This window comes from Mirounga angustirostris, unplaced genomic scaffold (assembly GCF_029215605.1).
Source record: "Mirounga angustirostris isolate CCGP_5_RB_7025 unplaced genomic scaffold, mMirAng1.0.hap1 SCAF_14, whole genome shotgun sequence".
Lineage (NCBI taxonomy): Eukaryota > Metazoa > Chordata > Mammalia > Carnivora > Phocidae > Mirounga > Mirounga angustirostris.
Genome location: NW_026991722.1, coordinates 84,757,794 through 84,775,668, shown reverse-complemented (window position 1 = coordinate 84,775,668; position 17,875 = coordinate 84,757,794). Strand labels below are relative to the sequence as shown.

At 51.8% G+C, this 17,875-nt stretch overlaps 1 protein-coding gene across 4 annotated transcripts in view; it reads right to left on the bottom strand.

Moving 5' to 3' along the window:
• Positions 1-16,431, bottom strand: part of CMKLR1 (chemerin chemokine-like receptor 1) — a 45,668-nt gene extending 29,237 nt beyond the window's left edge. For 2 of the 4 annotated variants that reach the window (XM_064578553.1, XM_064578554.1), the window contains exons 1-2: positions 16,127-16,431; positions 14,130-14,214 (exon numbers count right to left, since the gene is read on the bottom strand). The gene's annotated coding sequence lies outside the window, so the exon portion shown is untranslated. The remainder of the gene's footprint in view (positions 1-14,129; positions 14,215-16,126) is intronic. The other 2 variants (XM_045887443.3, XM_045887444.3) reach the window with 1 other exon arrangement.
• Positions 16,432-17,875: the final 1,444 nt, after the last annotated feature.

Below are 17,875 nucleotides of genomic sequence, written 5' to 3'. Positions count from 1 at the left end.
ACTTTCCCTATCTGTAAAATGGAGCAGTAATAGTACATACCTCATAGTGGTGGTATGAGGATTAAATAAGAGAAGGAGTATGTTATTGAATAGGATTATGATCTTATGATTACATGACATATGATTATACTGCCCCAGATCTGAACGTGGTATAGTCATAAGGGAGTCTGATGATAAAACAAAACAAAACAAAACAAAACAAAACAAAACTCCTCCCAGAGCTTCTTTCACGCTAAGGTATAAATATCGAGGACAGATGACACATTTCTCTTTTATACATTCAGTAAACCTTACTGAGCACGCTTGATCTGCCAGGCACCAGGCAAAGAGCTGGGGATACAAAGATACAGTTCCCACTCCTAAGAAACCCCGAGAAGCCAGGCAGGGGAGGCACACAGTGAGGAAAGCACAAGGCAGCGAGCCCCACGTGCTGGGAGAACACGCGGGGGTGTTTCCCACTGCAGCTGCCAAGTCAGGCAAGGCTACCTGGGAGAAGAGAACCTGGAAGGATGAGTGAGGTTGGCCGGAGCAGAGCAGATGTCAAGGTTCAGCGGGACAGAGTTCTGCACGTTCAAGGAACACAGCTGGAGTAGGCGGGTACAGATTGAGTTCAGATTTTAAAACTTTGACGGTATACATGCAGGCACTGTGTGCAGCAGAAGCCGAATTTGAGCAAGAACATATGGACCCTGGTGTCACCTTAAAATCCCAAAGGGAAGGTGTGGTCAGGGAGCCAACCTCGTGCCTCTCGCCCTGAGCCCTGGGATGCATGTCACACTTGGTGGTGGTACTTTCTCCTGAGTTCCACCAAGAAGCCCAGCCGTCTCCAGGGCCCTGGGACTCAGGACTAAATATCCCAGGCCTCAAGAGCTTACCACTCCTTCAGCTTTCCAGTTTAGGAAGAGCCAGGCCACCTCCCAGGACCGTCACTACATGCCTGGCTCTCCGGGGGCAAAGCCCTCTCCTTCCTCCTTTCTTCTTCCTCCTCCCTCTGCTTTTCCTTCCTTGGCCAGAATCACAGAGACTTAACCCACTTGGCCTTTCCTGTCCCCTGCTCCCACCCTCCCAGGAAAGGAGCCAGCAGCTGAGATGGGCCATGCCCACATCCACACCAGCTCCACCCACCTTCCCATCCCTAACTCAGGACGCACCCCCTGCCCCAGAGCATTCACACATTCATCCAGTCTATAACAGGAATAGAACTGGGTCCTGGAAGCTTCAGCATACTCATAGCCAAAGAAACACAGTCCAACAGCCAAAAGCACTTATAAATGATTCAATTTTTTTACTGCCATCCCTCAAAGAAAAACAGTATTGTGGTGGATGTTGGTGCCCAGCTCAGATCCCCTTTCCTGACTGAGGGCACCCGTCCCACAGCTACAGAAAATACCAGATGCTCACAGCTCACAGCTGGTCCTTTCTGAGAATTGCCTCGAGCTAAGCAGGGGCTGCCTCTCCCCAGCTGGCATGGAGTACAATTCAGGCTCCAGAGTCCCCCATGGGACCAGGCTGAAACTAGTCTCCACCTGAGACCACCTCCTTGCTGAGTTCCTCCCCTTCTCTGTCCTTGAATGCAAATTTAAGATTGTGCTCCCAAATTCACTAATCAAAATAAATAATATTTTAGTTCCATATTTTTAAAATTTATTTGTTTGTTTATTTTAGAGGGAGAGAGAGAGTGCATGCGAGTGTTGGGGGGCAGGGAGAGGGAGAAGAGAGAGAAAATCCCAAGCAGGCTCCACGCCCAGATCAGCTCAGAGCCCGACGCAGGGCTCCATCTCACAATCCCGAGATCATGACCTGAGCCAAAACCAAAGGTCAGACGCTTAACAGACTGAGCCACCCAGGCGTGCCTCGTTCCATATTTTTTAAAAATTGAAACTAATGCGTAAAACGCATGATGAACAAAATATCACAATTTTAAACAAAGATGGACCCCAACTTTGAACTTGCATGACCTGCCTCACTCACCTCCCCCTAATCTCAACCCTGCCTGAGAGAACTTACTCAGTACCTCACATTTACCTAAATCCTTGCCTCAGGCTCTGCTTTGGGGAAACAGATATCCAACTCAGAACCCAGTCTTCTCTTTCCCCTCCCACTGCTCTGACTCTGAGTTGTGTGCTGAGTAATCATGGGCAACTACAATATGCCAGGTGCATTCCCTGCTCTGCAGTCCCACTCTGGCTCTAGCTGCTGGAACTTTCCCCTCCATGCCCAGGGCCCAGTGTTTTCCAGTCGTGTGACCTCCTCAGCCCCACCTGTGCCTACCTCTCTCTCTCAAATAAATCTTTAAAAACAAAAACAAAAACAAAAATCTTGACCACGTACAGGTTCCAGTGGGCTAGGGTTGTCAATCTCTCTGCTGGACATCAGGGGAAACTGAGACCTTTCAAAGAGCCGCTCTGTCTTTCCTGTCCAAACCCTGAGCCTTGAATGTTGCCTTGGGGAAACTGAGGAATGAACAAGGTGCTGGGGGAGGTAGGCGACATGGCTTCCAGACCCACTCTGCTCCTTAATTTCTGAGAACCTACACAAATCTCTTTCTCTCTCCGAACCACAAGCATGTGGATCTTCCAGGTGACCTTGAGCTAGAAGGCACCCTCTGGCCCAGCCGGGAAGACTCAGCCCAAGCTGGGTTCAGGGCATAGGTCCTGCCTGAGCAAGTGAGCCAACACGGCTGGAGAAACAGGATCGGACACCAGGCTTCTTTCTCTGACACCATGTTTGGGCCTCAGTTTCCTCTTCTGGAAATGAGTTCTCAGATCCTTGCCAACTCACAGTTGGCTCACAGAGAGCGGTACTGGAGCCAAGGGCTGGACACTTGGCAAAAGCCAAACCACCTGGAGAGAGAGCCTGGCCAAGTGCCTCAGACAAAAGGCACACAGGCTATTTCCTCTAGAGGGACCCAGCCCAGGCCAGAGGTCCAGGACTCCAGCTGGGGAATCCTAAAGTTTGCATCTTTGTGCAAAACCTTCCCTGTGCCTGGTGGGAGGGTCCTCACGGTCCAGGTGCTAGCTGGGTTCTTAGTGGTTCTTCCTTCTGGGAGCTTAGTGTGACCAGAGGTGAGCTTAGTGTGACCAGAGGTGATGCCCTGGAAGGAAGTGGGTCTCAGTTGTCCAGGAAACTGCCCCAGCTGCCCAGCCCCAGCTACAGCAGGGTAGAGGGGAACAGGACTCACCCAAGTGGCATCTTTGCAAGTGTTGCAGTTAAAGCTGTATGGCTTCTGGCTTCAAACTCCAGCTCTGCTGCTTACCAGCTGTGTGACTCTGAGCAGGTCACTTAACCTCTCTGTGCCTTTTTCTTCAATACACAGTGGAGAGATGGGGGGGTAGGAAAGAAGACTCAATTGTCTGCCAGTGTCCCCCTCAAACCTGACAGTCCATGCATTTCCTGCCCCAAATTTCTCTGAATGAGCCACAGAGACAGAAAACCAGAGTACAGATTGAAGGTCCCCTCCGCGGAACTGACCCAAAGATTTATGAGGGCCGCAATTTCTGTCTTTAAATGCAGGGGAATATTACGGCACTGAATGCAAAAATTCCCGTGCTTTTTTTCTTTTTTAAACAAAGCATACGCCCTCAACATAATTTTACGTTTTAAAAATAGGCACACAACCTCAAAATAACTTCAGTGAGGGTTCAGTTTTCCCTCAGGGAAGGAAGGGGTCTTCAGGAGATGCTCCAGATCCTGGTCCTCAGAGTGTGCGGGCGTGCCCCTCTGCTCTTGGGGCTCGCCTGGGCATCCCCTCACTAACAGCTGTGGGGTGCCCACGATGTGCAGGGCGCAGGGCTGCGGGGTGCCCGGGGCAGGTTTCCTGGACAACTGAGGCCCACACCTTTTCTTCATGGCATCTTATCTCAGCCAACTCCCAGAGAGAAGAAGCCACCGAGAGCCCAGCCGGCACCTGGAACCTCGGGGACCCTCCCTCACCTTGAGGTAAGCGCTTGCTTTTGCTCAAAGATGCTCCGCTCAACCTCTGGAAGACTTAGAACACTGGCTACAGAAGAAAGGAGAGAGGAGAGGGGAGGAGGGGGGAGGAGGGAAAGGGGAGGGGAGGAGGGGAGGAAGAAGGGAAGAGGGCAGGGGGAGGGGAAGAGAGGAGGGGAGGAGGGAGAGCGAGAAGGAATGTACACTGAGAAGACAGGAGCCAGCCAGACTTTGACCCAGCTCTTCACAGTGGCCTGGCTCTGCACCCCACGTCTGGGGACAGAGCCCAGAACCCCACAAGTTTCAGAGCCCCCTTAGGAACTTGAATGTCCCAAGATGCCTGCAGCATTTCCATACGACATCGAGGGGAGAAACTAGCTGGCCCCCACCACCCCAGAGGAGCCAGATGATGCCCAGAGAGATGGTTTCAGATGGTTCCAGAAGCGTATCGCTGCCCTGGCGCCAGGAGCTCTTTCGACTTCGCCCCTGCACCCTCGCAACGCCCCTTGCAACACACCCCGAGTTTTTGAGAACACGGCTTTCAACGAGGTGAAGCAACTTGCCCAAAGCCCCTCCGCAAGAAAGCAGAAAGGGGCAGAGCTTCTTACCAAGGCCCCCCATCACTAGGGACACAGACTGGACCGGACCGGATCGCTAGTGGCAAAATTGCAAATACTGTGCATGTAGTGAGCACCGGGCCCCAGAGCTGCGTGCACCCAGTGTGTGGACGCCCCATTCCAGATTCTTGCCTTTAAACAGCTGACTGTGGCAAATACCAAAAAAAAAAAAAAAGATAAAACACAAAAGTGTCCTCCCCTACATCCATCTCCCCACCCCAAAAACCCTATGAGGCAGTGTCATCCTCGCCCCCATTTTACAGATAAGGAAAGGATTCCAGAAATGCCACCAGCCAGGCCCCTCTGCCTCTCCAGACACATCTGGACCACACGGGCTTCGCCCTACACCAGCCCAGCTGGCACCACCCGGCCTCTCCCCTCTCCCCACTCCCCGCCAATGCCCGCACAGGGGAAGACAGTTTTCCTAGTCCAGTGAAGGGTGACAGGGACACCAGGCTCCTCATCCAGGACCCAGGACACGGCCGTGGCAAGCACCTCTGCCCCCAGGCTCTGGTAGATACGGGGTGTGCCAAGATTGCGACGCTTGTCCCCACGGCCTCCCAGGCCGGTCCTGTTTCTCCAAGCTATGCTAAAGTGCAGCTTCGTCACATTAAAAAAAAAAAAAATCAACTCAATTCCAACCACTCCATCTACAAGAAAAAGAAGAACGGAGAAGCCCTCTCTGGTGGAGGTGTGAGGAAGTTGGAAATACACACTTCTATGGAATTGACTCTAGCCGCTTGTCCTCGGGTCTCTGGAGCAGGACGGACCCGCCGCTGGCTTGCCTCCGGGAAAACCCCTGGCCGAGAAGCTCCCCTCACTTTGTGTCCACAGCGCCTGGATGTCCACCAGCACAGACATTCTCTGCTGATTTAAGCCATCGTGCTCACAAAGCCCCGCTCCCGCCAGCTGTCATCAGTTGCAAATATCTCAGTGTGAAAGAATTGATTGCTTTGGTTTTCAACTGGACATCTGGACGAAAACCGGCTTCTGATGGAACAGGGCATTTGATTTAAAAAAAAAAAAAAAAAAAAAAAAAAAAAGGAAGAAGAGAGAAGAGACAGGCCTAACTGGAATAGGGAGGGTCTGCGGCAGAGGTAAGGCAGAAAGGCCTAGAAATCACAGACGAGGAGGGTATGTAGACTCTGGACAAAGGGGCCAGGCAAATAGGAAGAGCCATGTAGGGTGCAGTCACGGGTACAGGCAGGCAGAGGAGGTGGCATCAGGGGCCCGTCTCCCTTGGCTAGCAGCTGTGTGACCTTAGGCAGCCGACCAACCTCACTGAGCCTCACCCTGGACAGGAAAGTATGGCTGCAAACAGGCTGAGGGTTGCCTACTGGCCCCAGAAGACACTCTGAAAGACAGGAAGTGGGACAGCGCAGAAGCCCAGCAGGGACTCAGCCAGTGGAAGCCACCTGTCCCCTAGGGCAGGGGACACAGCCCAGGAAACTCTTAGAAGGAGGATCTTTGGGTGATGTTGGCTTCCCCAGAAACGGGAGATGCCAGCTCTGGGAGAGGGCCGAGAATGTGGAGCGAACAGAGAGCATGGAGCCGGGGCCAGCCAGGCTGGATGGGGAGGAGGCCCCGGGGCCCCAGCCTCTGCAGTGGCCTCACCACCAGGCCCGCCAGGAATCGGTGAGGGCGAGGTGAGGGGCATCGCCTAGCCAGGCTCTGGGCAGCCGCCCTGCCCTTCCCCAGAGCCCTGTTCCTGATTTCCTTCATGGCTGACGTTTTTCACAGGTGGGGGAGGGGGAACCAGAAAAAGAAAGGCCCATTGAGGCCAGACAGGCCCCGCATCCCCCAGGAGAAGAGAGGCTGACGATTCAAGGTCCCCACCCAGTGTTGCCATGTTTTCGGGCCAAGGCAGGAAGCGGAGGGGAAAGTGTGGGGCAAAGCATGACCCTGGCACAGTCCACACCGGCCCCTCCTGGCTCAGGACTTCCGGTCCCCCCCCACCCCACACCATTCTGCGCCACTGGAGCCAGGCCCCCTCACGCAGAGGCCACAGTGCTTTTCAGCCCCACCTCTGGGCCACGCATGATCTCACGTAAGCCGCGTAACACCCCGGTGATCCCCAATTTACAGTGGGGGAAACTGAGGCACGGAGCAGTTAAGTGATCTTTCCTGGGTTTCACAGCCAGCGAGCAGCAGAAATGGGTTTCAAAACAGGTCTGTGAGCGGGCAGAGTTTCTGCTTCTACCCATCAGGTGGCCATCCCATTCTGACTCAAGGGACGCCCTTTTTCTTCATGACCCAAATCCCTGACAGTTGGAGAAGCCCCCTGTGAGTCAATTCTGCCATAAAAGAGACTGCAAATGGCCGGTACTCCCCGAAGACTCTCTCTTGATGCCAGTCAGCTTCACCTCCCCTGCCACTGGGAGGCCCGTGGACCCTTCAGTGCCCAGCCCGGCTCAGTCCGGCTCTAACAGGGCATTGGCAAAGTCTCCCTGCAGTAAACAAGTCCCAGGCTGACCACAGGTGCCAGCCTAAATCAACTTTCTTCAGCCCTGGAGGAAACACCTTGTTTTCCCCCAAGCTCCGCGCCTACATCTGTCAGCAAGTCCTGGGCACGGGAGGAGAGGGGACCCATCATTCAGTCACAAAAGCCACCAGTGCAAAGAAATATTCTCTTCTCCGAGCTGGTTTCTGGACCAGACGACCCAGGAGATTAGAGCCACAAACCGACAGGCCCTCTGCCAAGCTGGAATCTCAAACTCAATTAGTTTGGGCTTGTCTGGAATTTTCAATTGTTCTAACGTTTGAGCTTAAAGCAACTGAGTTTGGAGAGAGTGAGCCTCAGGACAACAGGATGCTGCTCTGGTGAAATAGGGCAGCCTTGGACCACCCAGAAAATTGGGTGGGATCTTCAAGACCCTGCAGAGCGTCCAGACTCCCTCCGGCCACTCCCTGCTTCCGCCCACCACACCAGACACCCCTGGCTCATCAAGCCTCCAAATCTCTGCTCATGCTGCTCTCCCCACCTGAAATATCTTTTATTTCTGGCCAACTTCTGCTCTAGCCAACTAGAGGCCTCGTCCAAAACCAACTCATCCTTGGAACCAGCTCAAATCCGCACTTTCTTCTTGAAGTGCTATTTCCGGACTTCCCCAGCAAAGACACCCCCAGCAAAGCTCTTTGCCCCTGTAGGTACTTTGCACACTGAATGTATTTAACAATACACTTTCAGGGCGCCTGGGTGGCTCGGTGGTTGAGTGCTCAACTCTTGGTATCGGCTCAGGTTGTGGGATCGAGACCCAAGTCAGGCTCCGTGCTCAGCGCAGAGTCTGCTTGTCCCTCTCCCTCGTTCCTCTCCCCGTTAGTGCTCTCTCTCAAAAAGATACATAAAATTTGTAAAAACACAGAAAAACCCCCGACAATATGCTTTCAATCAAATGGCCAGGGTTCACCTACTGTATTGAACGGATGATGGAGGAAAATGTCATGGGCGATCATGACCCAGAAGCAATTGGCCCCGTGTGCCCGGCCATTAAAGCCAAACTTCCAGCTAGAGGGACCCCACTCTGTTGACATACTTGTCTTCCCACATGACTGGGAGCCCCTTGAGGGCAGGGCTGGTCTCTCCCTGGATCCCACGCTCCTGGCACACAGTAGGTGCTCAGTAAATATTGGTGGGGGGGCACGGAGGCTCTGTCTTGACTCTTTCATTACCTTCATGGGCTCCTTTAGACAAGTCCCTCTCCTTTTCTCAAGCTTTTTTCTCCATTTGAGAAGTGAAAGGGTGGACTAACCCATACTCAGGGCTATGGTCTGAATGTTTGTGCCCCCCCTGCACCCCAATTCATATGTTGATGTCCTAACCCCCAATGTGACAGCGTTGAGAGGCAGGGTCTTTGGGAGGGGAGGTCATGAGGGTGGAGCCTTCACGAGTGGGATTAGTGCTCTTATAAAAGAGATCCCAGAGAGCTCCCTAACCTCTTTCACTGTTGTGAAGACACAGCGAGAGGTCAGCCATCTGCAGCCTAGAAGAACCTGACCATGTCTGCACCCTGACCCTGGACTTCCAGCCTCCAGAACTATGAATGATGAGTTTCTGCCGTTTACAAGCCACCCAGTCTCTGGTAGTTTGTGAGAGCAGCCCCAACAGACTAAGACACTCAAGAATGACACATGATTATCTCAGATGACCATTGTCATCCATCGAATTTTAAGGTCAAATGTGGTTGATAGCTTGTCACCACCGATGGGCACTAATATCACCCCCTTCCCACAGATGCACATCACTCCCCCCATCAAGAGGTGGACTCTCTTGCTTTTCCCTTTGAGTCTGGGCTGGGCTGGTGACGTGCTGTGACCAACGGGATGTGGCAGAAGTGATGCTTGCTAACCCCAGGCCTAGATCTCAAGAGGCCTGGTCACTCTCCCAGAGCCCTGGGCCTCCAGGTAGAGAAGTCCAGGGAGTGCTGCCATGTGCGGAGAGGCAGCATGAGTCCCAGCAGGCCATGAGGCCATCTTAACTGGACCCGCCCTGGTCAAGCTCCCTGCTGAATGCAGCCCACAAGGGATCCGATGGATACCATGTGGAACAAACATGGACCATCCCTGCAGAATTCTGCCCAGCTACAGAAATGTGAACAAAGAAGTCATTTCAAGCCACCACATTTTGGAGTGGTTTGAACCACAGAGATAAATATTTGAAACAGATTCCTGTCTGCCGTGGCTTGTGAGTGAGGAGTGTAGAGCTCCATCCCTGGACTAGACAATGTCAAGTCCAATGTCAATTCGATTCAATGTCAATTCAAGATTTTTCTTGGGTCTACTGGATAGGAAGGTACCAGACTGAGAGGGGATTAATCCATCAGAAGAAAGCGGAACCCCACTAGGACAAAATGAATCCAGTGGGCCCACTTGGGCTGTTTCAAAAGACAATTCAGAGAGGGTGGAGCAGTCAGGAGCAGAGCTAGAAACAGAAACTCAGGAAGAGACAGAATTGGAGGAAACAGCCCCATGGGTAGAACAACAGAACAGGGAGCTGCAGGGTCTTGCAGTGAGGGGATGAGATAGCCCCTCCCTGGAGCCATCTCAGAGCCTGAGAACCTTCTAGTTGAACACAAGCCTGGCTGGGCATCTGGTACCACCCTCCCACAACTCAAGTGTGAGTTGGCACACACATTCCCAACAATGAACCCCCTTTCTTTGAGGGTACCCACAGCCCATGAGCCAGGCTAGCACTTCTCCCCAGCACGGGGCAGAAACAGAAGGGTTCTCCTGTCTAGAAATCACCAGGGCCTGATGGAGAGGCCCAATCACCAGGAAGATCACTAGTTCATGTTGAGTCCTTTACCAGGTTCTAGACACCATGCTCTACACTCAACTTGGGTACCTTCATTTCTTCCTAACCACCACCCTTATCAAAGGCAGAGTGCCATCCCATTTCACAGATGAGAAGACTCACTTGCTCAGAGCCACAGGGTTTGTAGGTAGTGGAGCAGGAATTTGAATGCAGCCCAAATGACGCCAAAGCCCGGAGACTCGGTCAGGCTTGATGGTCACCCATACACCCCAGGACAGCCTCGTGAGCGGCTCATGCTCACATTGGTTCTGACTGGTCAGTGCCCTGCTGAGCCAGCTGTCACTACAACGGCGGCCATCTCAACTCTCAATTTCCAAATTCAGGAAACAGACACAGATCAGTGTTCGAGATGTCCCCTACTGTGGTAGGCAGAATAATGCCTGCCCATGTCCTAACCCCCAGAACCTGAGAATACGTTACCTGACATGGCAAAAGGGACTCTGCAGCTGGGATTGAGTCAAGGGTCTTGACATGGGGGATATTATCGCAGATTATCCAGGTGGGCCCAGCGTCCTCACATGGGTCCTTGTCAATGAAAGAGGAAGCCAGGAAAGTCAGAGCGATCCCATGTGAGAAGGACTCATCACACTGCTGCTGGCTTTGGAGATGGAGAAAGGGACCGTGGATCCAGCAGTGTGAACAGCCTTTTTTTTTTTTTTTAAAGATTTTATTTATTTATTTGACAGAGAGAGACACAGCGAGAGAGGGAACACAAGCAGGGGGAGTGGGAGAGGGAGAAGCAGGCTTCCTGTTGAGCAGGGAGCCCGATGCGGGGCTTGATCCCAGGACCCTGGGATTATGACCTGAGCCGAAGGCAGACACTTAATGACTGAGCCACCCAGGTGCCCCTGAACAGCCTTTTGAAGCTGGAAAAGGCGAGGGGGTGGATTCTCCCCTGGAGCCTCTGAAAGGAGGCTCCTACTCAAGAATTCATAGATTCTGACAACCGTTCAAACAAATCCAGATAACAAGGGATGGGTGTGTGTTGAACATTCCCCCGCCCTTCATCGTCACCCCTGATCATTTCCTGAGTGCTGCAGATGGGCTCTCCACAACGCTGAGACAGGGAGCAACTGAGGCTCAAGAGGTATGGGCTCACCTGAGCTCACCCAGGTGGCTGGCGCCAAACCCAGCTCTCTTGTCTTCCGGCCCCAGGCTCCCAGAGGGAAAACCTGAACATGCTAGCCATGGTCTCTTGCCCCAGTTGCCCTGCCCAACCATCTCCTTGCATAAGAGCCACCCTCAGGGCTGGGATCAGAGGACCCGAGTCATGAACCTCAAGAAAGCAGAACTGATTCTGACATGCTGCTTGCGTAGCCACTAACCCCCCTGCTGAGTCAGCTGCTGGTACTTCCAAGCTTGCAGAGTGGCCACGAGGGATGGGACAAGGCCTGAGCCTCCCCCACCACCCCCAGCCCAGGACTCTCCACGGGGCAAAGCATGAAGCCAAGAGACGCGCCAAAATGACCTTTTCCTGCCTGGGGACCCCAAAATCATTAGGTGCCAGACTGCCATAGGGACCCAGATGTGCAAAGGCTGACTTCCATGCCTGCTTTCCTAAGAATAAAAATAGAAATGTCTTCACTGAGCTGACCACGTGCCGTGCCATGCTTTATGTATATTAACTCATGTTATTCCCTAATGATGCCGTGAAGGAGGCGTTAAGAGCACACCCACCTTACAGAGGAGGACACGAGGTGATAGGAGATTAGGGGGCAGAGATGGGCTCTAAAGTCTAGAGCAACTGGCTGTGGAGTCTGTGACCACATATTCTTTCCTTCTTGGACAGCACTGGGTAGAATTACCACCTCTCCATTCCACCCAGCAGGGCAAGAAATTCTGTTTTCTCAATCCTGTTGTGCCCATCACTGCAAAACTCCAGAAGTTCCAAAAGAGAAGTAAATTAACGGGTTTCCTAATTTTGCCGGAAACCAGCCTGTCCTGACGTCCACAGGCAGCACAAAGTGACTGCCAACCCAGAGGGCGCCTTCCCTGCATCCCAGACCTGGCCCAGGGGAACAAGGATGAGTTCTGGACTGAGAACTAGGAGCCCAGGTCCTACTCCCCTTCCCTTTTTTCTGGTCAGTGGCTGTCATACTTAGATATACTGAGCTCCCCCAGGCTAGGACAACCACCCAGCTGCCTTATGACCGGCAAGCTCGGCCCATGCTAAGGGTATGGACAATGATTCCTGCACCTCTACTTCCTCATGCCCAGCCCTAGGGGAATACAGCCCAAGGAAATCCCCTACCCTAACCACACACATGCACACGCATGCACACACGCATGCACACACATGCACACATATGGGCTTGCACACACACATCCAACGTGCGATGCCACCCTAGGACAGGAGTAGGATTTTCTGAGTTCAAATCCCAGCTCTTTTGCTTATGAGATATGTGACCTTGGGTAAGTCCCTTTACCTCTCTGATCCTCATTCTCTTCATCTATGAAATGGGGATGATAATCATGGAGCCTTTCTAGGTAGGGCTGTAGGGCGATACTGGATATGAAAGCCTTGGGCTCCAGGAAGTGTGCTGTGCTCAATAAAATTGTTATGCTTGTTCCAGGAGGGAAAGAGAATGGCAGTTGCCTAAGTTCCAGGGAAACCCATGGTGACGGGTCTGGAGCATGGGCATTTATTTACTCAGTATATCTGATGGGAATTATCTTGAGGATAGGAAAGTATTTGTGGATCCAACATCACCTTGTTAACACCATGTTAATGAAAATTTAGACTTAAAATCAAGAGAAGGGGAGAGACCCAAGAGGATACCAAATTTGTGGCAGAGACAACTAGCTGTCCACAAAAAATCCATTCTCCCCTTCCACAGCATATAGCAGACATTGGGAAAGAGCCACCTGGCCAAGAACTCCATTTCCCAACCTCCTTTGCGACTAGACTGGCCACAGGACTAGTTCTCCCATGTGGCAGAGGGCAGTGAAGAAGCAAACGTGCCACACTTCCATGCTTTCTTTCATTAGGAGTGATGTCCAAGGGGACAGTAGGGACACGCATGGAAGAGGACCTCCCCCCATGCAGAAACACCTGCCTTCTCCTAAACGTCTGTTTTGTTTGAGCCATTATACATGTTTGGGGCTATTTGTTACTGCAGCTACTACCCTGACTAATACAACCTTCAATCTCCTTGTTCACAAATGAGATGTTTATGGCCACAGAGTGAGAACACCTTGCCTAAGCTCACGTAGCAAACTCCACAAAGCTCCAAAAGTTTGGTCTCTTATCAGTCTGGAGTAGATCTGCCATTTTCAACTTGCCCCACCGAGCTCTAAGAGTGACATTCCGTGAACGGCGGCCCAGAGTCCTCCACCTCTGTTTCAACTAGAATAACATGCCTTATATCCGTTTTCCAATCGCCATCCTCCCTATATTTTCATTGGACAAAAGAGTTCTGCTTCTTAAAATAATTCCAAAGCCCACACACTGGGTGACGGCTAGCGCGCTCTGACTTTCTGTGGTGCTACAAGATAAAGTTTCACTTCTGCACCAGACCTCCTGGCCTCAACTGCTGACACAGGACATGCAGACTCACAGACGTACATAGATATTTGCTTAGAAAGGAAAAAAAATCAACCTCTGTGTGCAATAAGCAACGGAGAAACCTGGACAAAAGGCAAACAGAAAAGATGTCCACATCCTCTAGCTCAGCGGCCCTCAAGTTTTGGGGTGCATCCGAATTATCTGGGGAGCTGGCGCCACATGCAGACTCGCACACCTCGCCCTCAGGGATTCTGATGGCACAAACTGAAGCCTTAGGAAATACTCATGGTTATTCGGCATGAATGATATTATTCATGATCGTTCCGATGCCAGCATGCCCACGATCGCACTTTGAGAAGCCCCGAGTCTACTTTGCAGCCTTGAAACTGGCAGGGATTACTGGCAGTGATAACCACGCTCATGCAGTGTAGCTCAAAGCGAGTGAGACCGGCGCTGAGGGTTTTTTGTACCCTGATGGGAACCTGAGCATTAATAACCCACTGGTGAAGAAATTAATCATAATTTCTATTTGGCTCGGATGGGTGTCAATGGTATAGATGGCAGGTGGTATAGAAATGATCATAGAATCACAGCTAATGTTTCTGGAGCTCCTTACGACATGACAGGCCCTCTGCTAAGCGTTCCACGTGCGAGATCTCATTTAGTCTTTATGATATTCCCATTTTACAGATGAGGAAACTGGAGCATACAGATACCTTGTTCCATGTCACTCAGCTGGCAGGGGGCAGACCGGGTTCAAACTTACCTAAACGAACTCACTCTGCAGCCACGATGGTGGCTCTCGTGGACGTCTAACTTCAGAACCCCTCCCCGGGCCTCAGTCTCCTCATCTGTAAAATGGGCATGGTAATAATATCTTTATCATGCAACCATGGTGAGGATTCAAGAAAATCATGGCAGTAAAGTGGTTTGCCAACTGAGAGGAGTTAATTAAGGAAACATCTAAGGGATGAGACTTTGCCCGACTCACCCATCCCATTTTACAGATGGCAAAACCGAGGCCTGATTATTTATTCAATGAACATTTACCGAGCACCCACTGAGGATACAGAGAGGAGAGTAAGTACCCCAAGTCTAGCCTCAAGGAGCTCCCAGGCCAGCAGGAGAGACAGACAAGACTGGGCACAGAGACAGGGACCTCTCAGAAAGGGTCAAGCCAGAGAGGGGAGTGACTTGCCCAAAGTCAACTTTACCTATTCCCTGAAGTTTTGGCAGAGTCCAGAGAAGGTCCCTGGGTACCAAGAAAGAACTCTCCCCTTGGGCTTCTCAGTGCCTGACACCCCACCGCCTGAGCATCCCTGGTTTAAGTTAAGCCTTCTTTCTTGAGAAAATGCCAAGTAGCCCTCCTCCCACCACTGGAGTTTGGAGGAAGGAAGAGCGACAGCAAGAACCACAGGGAAGATCACTCTTCAAAAGGAAGCAGGGGCTGCCAATAGGGAGGCTGGGGATCAGGCCTCTTACTGGAAAAAGAAGACAGACCCCAAACCTGGCCACCTCCTCACTGGCCTATCTGAACCACAGGCTGGTCTGAGTGATCAGACTTATCTCAAGCAGCAGTTACTGGATTATCATGTGCTGTGTATAACTTCGCTCAAGGCTAGCCTTTACGGTGTACTCATTTAAACGGTAGCACAGCGCTCAGGTGCTAGCCGGAAGCAGAGGGGAGTGCGGGGTATGTTCAACAGCTAGCACTGCCAAAGGGTTCCCATCCTTCCTATATAAAGAACTCTTAAAAATCAACAAAAGATAAACATGCCAACAGAAAAAACGTGGGAGTGGATTTGAACAGTAGAATCATAAAAGAAAAACGAACAACGAGCTTGCAAGGGATGATCAGCATTAATAAAGAAATGCAGAGGGAAGCAGCCAGAAGCCTCACAAACCTTAAGAACAGGCACACTTTTGACTCAGCGATTTGGCCTTTGGAAAAGTATCCATAGGTCAGACATGCAAAGATAATGTACAAGAGCGGGTCATCACGGCACATTTGTAATCATGGGGGAGAAAAGAAGAAGAGGAAGAAGCAAGCAACCACAATGAGGAATGGTTACATAAATCCCAAGATAGCCTTTCCATGCAGCCATTAAAATGTATCCTGGAGGAACATAGATGGGAGTTCACAGTCTGCAGTGCAAGACAAGGGAGGCTGCCAAACAAGATGTTGGAAGCGTGAGTCCACACCTACATACTTAGATGTGTCTTCTCCATCTGTAGGCACTCAAGAAACATCAGAGATAAACTGGTGGGCGAGCAAGTGTGGGGACGACGGAGAGAGCCCCCCGAAAGGCCACCTCTGGGTGAGGACCTCCTCCTGAGTCTCTGTACAGAGATACAGCCCAGGGGCCAAAGCAGTGGGCTGTGGGCTTCGTTCCAATCTCAACCTCCCCTCACCGCCCCCCCCAACCCCCGGCTTACTGTCTCTGCAGCTCTGAGCCACTGCCTTCCCCTCTCTGAGCCCTGGTTCACTCCCCTGTAAAACGAGGACACCTGTGAGAGGGAAACACCTGCCTCGTAGCTGTGAGCTCGGGTGGAGTCATGAAGGAAAACACGGAGCTCGCTGCTTTTTAAAAATAGGGTGACCCTGCTGTTTTTTACAATTAGCATGCATTACTTCGGAAATCTGAAAAAGCATGTTTTCATTATGACCAACATTAAATGTTACGCAGAACCACAGGCCTCCTCTCTCTACGAGTATCCCCCTTGCCTGGCCCCTCCAGACGATGTCAAAGCCAAGTGTGATACCTTGTGGCTGGTCTCCGCCTGGGTCTTCCCAAGGGTTCCCCTGGACTTCAGGCCACTGGAGGATGTGCAGGGGACCCGTGTGGCCCCACTTCTTTCTCTCGGCCACACTGTGCTCTGGCTGTGTGCCCAGAAGGCAGTCCGTCCATTCGTTCAAGATGCTCTGGAGCCCCCCGGATTGCAGCCTCCCCCCCCAGAACAGCCTCAGCCCTCAGGAGGCTCTCCGGGAGACCTCGTGCTGTCCTGAGCTCCTCGCTCGCCGGGGCTGCTGTCCTGAATGGGACAGAACTCTGCCAGAGAAACAGCTGGAGGGAGGAGAGAGCATGAGGGAGGAGAGAGAGAGAGAGAGAGAGGGCGGGGGGGGGGGAGGGAGGGGCAGGAAACTGGGCTGGCCAAGGGCGGGGGCGGACAGCTGCGTGGAGTGGGGGCCGCCAGAGGAGGCTGCCCCTGCCTGCCAGCCGGGGACCGGCTGGTGGCTGGTGGCTGGTGGCAAGGCCCGCCGGGGACGACCCGCCCCTCTGGCGGCCAGAGCCCAGCTGGGAGCTGTGCCCACCCTCTGAGCGCAAACCAGGAGCACGTGCGAGCCCCAGACAGCTGTGCCAGGGCGGCCGCTCCCTGCAAGGGCCTCAGGAGCTGCTGGTTATCCCACCAGCCTGGGCCACCTCTCTCCACCGGGGTGTCCTTCCTGGCCCCCTAGTTGTGCTCCCTTTTCCTGATTTTATCTTATTTTTTTTTGCAAATTAAAACAGCAGTGAGATTTTTTTTAATAAAGTATCAAATGAACAAAGATGAAAATGTTTCATAATGTTTGGTTTTAGTAAATGTCACCGGGAAGCAAAAATCTTCTGCATAATTGGAATACACATTGATAGACCATTTCTGGAGAGCTGACAAAATACATCAAAACCTTTAACTACATTCAGGCCCTGTGTTGTTTAAATATAAATCCTGCTTTCATCCCAAACCCTGCTCCCCAGAGAGAAATATCATTAACACTTTGGTATGAACATACACTCACATATATATTCTATATCTAAATGGAAAATGGCTCAGTCATACTCCGCGCGCGTCCCATACTGTAACCTGCTTTTTCATTCAGTGATAGGTGTGTGTGTGTGTGTGTGTGTGTGTGTGAATACACACACCCTACCCTGTTTTAACAGCTGCTCATTATTTCATTGAATTGATGCAGTGGTTTGTTTATTTATTTATTTATTGAACTTTTGTTTCCCTAATGGATGCAGTTTATTACTTACATAGGCAGCAAGGACTGGTTTATTGAATCGACACTTTCTGGGTGACTGGTTGGGTTCTTTTCAAAATTTTGACTATAATAAACACCCCATTTCACGCTCGTCCAATTATTTCCTTTTTTTTTTTCCGTCCAACTATTTTCTTATACAAAATTCCTATGAACATATGTTTTATTATTCAGAGGGTCGCCTGCTCCCTTTTCAAGTCTCAGCTTGGGGACCACCTCTCCAGAAGCCTTTCCTCCCCTCCGGCCGCTGGAGGGGGGACTGCTCTCGGATCCCCCCCGGGGTTGCCCTACCATCATAGCGGCAGGGGCGTCCCTTCCTGTGAGAGTCTCTCTCTCTCCCTTACCCTGGAAACTGTATTCTGTCCCCTGCTCTGGCCCCAGGGCGAAGCACGGTGCCTGGCTCATCCACGCGATTGCATCACAGGCAGAATAAACATGAGAGCAGACACCCAGACAGGGTGCCGGCCGGCCACTCGCTTCTTCACCCCCAG